General features: G+C 44.1%; 2 pseudogenes; both read right to left on the bottom strand.

The window, feature by feature from the left end:
• Positions 1-2,899: 2,899 nt before the first annotated feature.
• LOC101644776 lies at positions 2,900-3,642 on the bottom strand (annotated as a pseudogene).
• Positions 3,643-4,404: 762 nt separating this feature from the next.
• The window catches only part of LOC101663407, a 7,559-nt pseudogene continuing 6,939 nt past the window's right edge, over positions 4,405-5,024 (bottom strand).

The following is a 5,024-nucleotide window of genomic DNA, read 5'->3' as shown; positions in this document are numbered from 1 at the left end:
CCCCACTACCCCTCTGCAAGGTATGTCCAGTTGTCTAGAGATGGGCATTGGGCCCCCATCATGCACCACCCTCATTGACGAGGATATGATTCCCTCCCCTCACCTTTGGTGTTTGAAGCCTGGTCCCTTCGGCCCTTCATGATCACACATAAATTCCTCTTTAGACTCACACAGCACATGCAATGATGCCTAATGCAGGAAGATCACAGGTGGGTGGATGGAAAGTCTTGTGGATCCAGTGTCGGTGGAAGCATCTCAGTGCTGGCGCAGGTCTCCTCCAGCTCCAGGGCTCTGGCTACCATCTGGCTACCATTGGCTTGTCCACAGGAATGTGTAGCAGAGAGAGAGTGGCCCACCTTCAGGGAAGAAGAGAGGCACTTCAAAGAGTCCTCATGAGAAGGCCAGGCCCACAGGGAGGCATCAGGCTGTGACCTGAATGACAGGCGAGACTCCACCCCTTTACTCTTAATATCCTCAGGTTGACGCGAGATTATGTAACTACCAGAGAGCCATCCTTACACTTTAAAGAGCTCGTGTGCAGCAGATTTGTCCAATATAATGTGATTTGATTTCTTGACTGCTGCTTCCACGAGAATTGATTGTAAATTGAAGAAAAACAAATCTTTGACAACTTAATTTTTTTTCTCCACTTCTCATAATATTATTGGTCCAGTTATGAGGACTTTTGCTTTCTTTACATTTAGTTGAAGGCTATAATCTTTGATTTTAATCAATGTGAACCTCAAGTCTTCTTCACTTTCAGCAAGCAAACCTACGTCATTTGCATATGGCAGTTTGTTTATAAACCTTCCTCCAATCCTGATACCATGGTCTTCTTCATTTATTCCAACCTTTCAGATTATTGTCTCGGCAAACAGATGGAATGAGTATGATAAAAGGACACAGTCTAGATGCTCACCTTGCTGATTTCAGACTCCTGCTCTCTTTGAAAGACTGCCTCTTGGTTCAGGTTTTGCATGAGCACCATGAGGTGTTCTGGAACTGTCGTTCTTCCAAATGTTATCCATCATTTTATTACGATCCATCTAGTTAAAGTACTTTTGCATACTGGTATTCTGTGCTTTCAGTCAAGATCCTATCTGACATCAGCAATGCTATCCCTTGCCCCATGTCCTCATCGGGACCCACCTTGAACTTCTGGCACTTCCCTGTCTGTGTTCTGCTGTAATTGTTTTTGTATTATCTTCAGCAAAAAGATGAGCTAGAGACCAGGAAACTGTGTGTGTGTGTGTGTGTGTGTGTGTGTGTGTGTGTGTGTGTGTGTGTATTGTTGAAAGGAACACTGATTTGCTCTGTAAACTTTCAGGCAGAACACACACGTTAGATAGAAGCCTCAGGGGACTTGGAGGAACTACTGCGAAAGAGATGGTGAGAATGGCTGCACAACTCGAGGGATGTCATGCATTTGCCACTCAATGTACTTATAGAAACAGCTGAATTGGTGTGTGTTTTGCTGTGTGTATTCTCAACAACAAACTCAATGAAAACGTAAACTAAAACGATACCTGCCTCCAAAAACTGCTGTACGGGTTACTTGAGACGGTGGGTCTGAAGCATGCGACACAGCACTCGGCACACAGTAGGTGCCTTTTTCTCCTTCGTCGCTTTATAGAGACCTGGAAGGAAAGTCATTTGAAACAAAGCCGGCCAAAACAGACTTGATGCATTGATTGACCTCTATCTTATCTTCTATCTTTTCACATGATCTAGAACAGCAAAGCATATGGCGAGCAAGCAAAATTAGCATTCTCATTGACATCACACTATCTAAATTAAACACGGCTTTTTAAAGATAAAAATACATTTCTTTTCCTTAAAATATTTCCAGGTTTGACAGATTGAACTACACACAAAAGAATAAACTTCTCTATAGTGCAAAACACACCACAAATAAAGAGAGGGATTTGGGGACAAAGGGGAGCGAGTGAATTTCCTTTATTGCAAAATGGCACTATAAGCAAATAGAATGAGTAGGGAAAATAATAGTAGATTAGAGGAAAATTTTTCACATAAAACAAAAGGTTACTATAAAATGTGATCCTGAGACATAACTAGAAATGAGACAGAACCTACTAGAAAATGGCAAAAGACACAAACAATAGAAATTGACTATTAATGGCCCAAAAGCTTATGACAAGATGCTTAGTAAACTCCCAAGTAGTCCGGGAAGTGCACCCTTAAACCCCAAAAGTGTCATTTTCTTTCATAGATTGGGAAGCACTTAAGCAATCACTAAGCTATGGGAAGTATTGGTGAGCCCCCAAATTGCCCTAACCTTTGGGAAAATAATCTAGCAATGTTTACTGAGATGTAAAGCACATTCTTCTTAACTCGGGAATTCCACTTCTAGGAATCTGTGTCTACTACCAGTCAGGTGGATAAGAAGGTTCATGGAGGCACTTTTTATAGCAGCTAAGAGCAAACACTGGAAGCGCACTAAACACCCATCAGTGGGAGAGGCTATCTCTGTCCACCACAGAACACTGCTGTTGTTGTTCGGTGCCATCTAGGCAGCCCGGACCCACAGTGACCCTGTGCACAACGGAATGAAACACGCCCGGTCCTTCACTATCCTCACAATTGTTCCCGTCCCTGAGCCCATTGGTCAGCCCCTGGGTCACTCTATCTCATCGAGGGCTGTCCTCTTCATCGCTGCCCTTACACTGTACCAAAAATGATATCCTTATCCAGAGACTGGTCTCTGCCGACAATAAATCCAAAGTATATAAAATGAAGTCTTGCCGTCCTGGCCTCTGAGGAGCACTCTGGCCTTACTTCTTCCAATACAGATTTGTTTGTCCTTTTTTTTCCCATATGAAAGCAGTCACTGTTTTATTAAGACACCAGATTACAAAAATAATCATGGCAGATAGATACCTTAGTTCATCCTTCTAATAGGCCTGTTGAGCTGGTCTTCCCTGTTGCCTGCATCTCCACCTTCCACGAAATGGGGGGTCTTTTTCTTCATCCCACCTCGTGGAGAAGATCATGTGAAGGGCCACAGGAAGTTATTTACGTCTTTGAAGCATTTCCCAACAGCATAGATCTCATTAATCCGATCCTCCATGCAGACGGTACCATATTGACCAAGAGACCGTGCAATCAGTGTGTTATCTGTCAGGCAACACGCTTCTTAGTGATTTTGCCATCACCACGCTTGTAGATGAGTTCATTCACAGATGTCAGGTTTGGGTACCTCCATGCAATAGATGGCTCCACAATCCTCAGCCTGTTCATTGAAGCCTTGTTCAGCTTTACACAGGTGCCAGTGTCAATCTGGCGAAGGCGAAGAAGCTGCAACACTTGTCGAACCTGTGGGCTCACACCCTTGGCACCTCTGCTCCTGAGAACAAATGCCAGCGTGGGCTCTCCGGGCACACAGAAGTTGCCAGCTTTCCTTGCCATCCGAGCCATTCGGATTTCAGTTCTGTCCATCCGCCTGCGTTCCTTGTGATAGTGCTTAGCTTTCTCGCAGATCAGCTTCCTCCTTGTCTTTTGAAGCATCTTTTGGGCAAACTTCTTTCTCAGGCGTTTGATCTTCAGTTCTGCGAAATTCCTTCGCTTTTTCTTCAGGGTCTCTGGAACAGGAGGGACCTTCTCCTTCTCCGTGACAGCCTCCATGATTCCAGCGGTTAAAAAAAAAAAGAAGGCTGGTCTGTCCTTTTAGCAGTCCATGGTACTTTCCAATATTCTTCTCCAGCACCACCCTTCACACGCATCGATTCTTCTATGGTCTTTCTTGTTCAACGTCCAACTTTCATATGCATATGATACAATGGGGAATACCAGGGCTTGGATCAGGGCACCCTAGTCCTCAAAGTAAGATCCTTGCTCTTCAATACTCTAAAGAGGTCTTGTGCAGCAGATGTACCTAATGCCAGAGATCTTTTGATCTCTTGCCTGCTGCTTCTATGAGCATTGTTTATGGATCCAAGTAGGGAAAAATCCTTGCCAAATTCAACTTTTTCTTCCTTTATCATGATGTTACCCACTGGTCAAGTTGTGAGGATTTTGATCTTCTTTACATTGAGTTGTAATCCCTACTGAAGACTACAATCCTTGATCTTCATCAGCAAGTGCTTCAAGTCCTCCTCACTTTCAGTAAGCAAGGTCGTGTCATTTGCATATCGCAGGTTTTTAATAAGCCTTCTTTCAATCCTGATGCCACATTTTTCTTTATATAGTCCAGCTGCCCTGATGATTTGTTCAGCATATGGATTGAATAAATATGGTGAGAGGATACAACCCTGGCACTCACTTTCCTGATTTTAAACCGTGCAGTGTGCCCTGGTTCCATTTGCACAACAGCTTCTTCTTCTTTTAAACATTAAAAATCTTTTATTTTAAGTTGCTATACATATTTACGTAAATTGCAGGACATTTCTAGGTAGGTGCACTTTCCTCTGGAGGCTTGGTCTGACCTTCGGTTACCAATTTCCGTGAGCTTCCCAAGAGCTTATCCCAGACTGTAAAGTGTGCTCTTCATGAGAAGGTAGAGAGAGACCCTGGGATCTTCGGACAAGACCTGGCTGTGTGGCTTGAAGATTGTGAACTGCTGACACTTCAGACTGGAAACAAATACTTGTTCTTGGAATAAGAGGGCCCTCGCTCTCATCGATGAACTCACCAAATCTGTGTAACTTGACTAGTCTCTCGAGGTTCTGAGATGCTTTCTCCTCTATGAACCCTATTTTGTACTTGTGCTGAAATACTTCTAATGCTACGTTTGCCTCCACTTCAAAGTTTCAAAGAGAAGAGCTTTAGAAATGAAAGTTCGAGCATCTTTTGTGAAGGGACGCGGGGTCTCTTTTGTTGGCATCCATTCATCGAGTCTCTGATCCCAAACTACATCCTAGCAGAAGGTTCCAGGGTCCCAGGCACCCCTGGGGCTCTGACCGAACTGACCACAAGCTCCTCTTAAAATGCCCGCTCCCTTACACAGCCCACTGGCGCGGCACAAGAGCGCCAACAAGCCTTTTCACGTCTGCTGGCTTCCGAGCTTT

The sequence above is a fragment of the Echinops telfairi genome, unplaced genomic scaffold, assembly GCF_000313985.2.
Source record: "Echinops telfairi isolate 266 unplaced genomic scaffold, ASM31398v2 ScPeMD7_7457;HRSCAF=8495, whole genome shotgun sequence".
NCBI lineage: Eukaryota > Metazoa > Chordata > Mammalia > Afrosoricida > Tenrecidae > Echinops > Echinops telfairi.
This window is presented reverse-complemented; position numbering and strand designations above follow the sequence as displayed.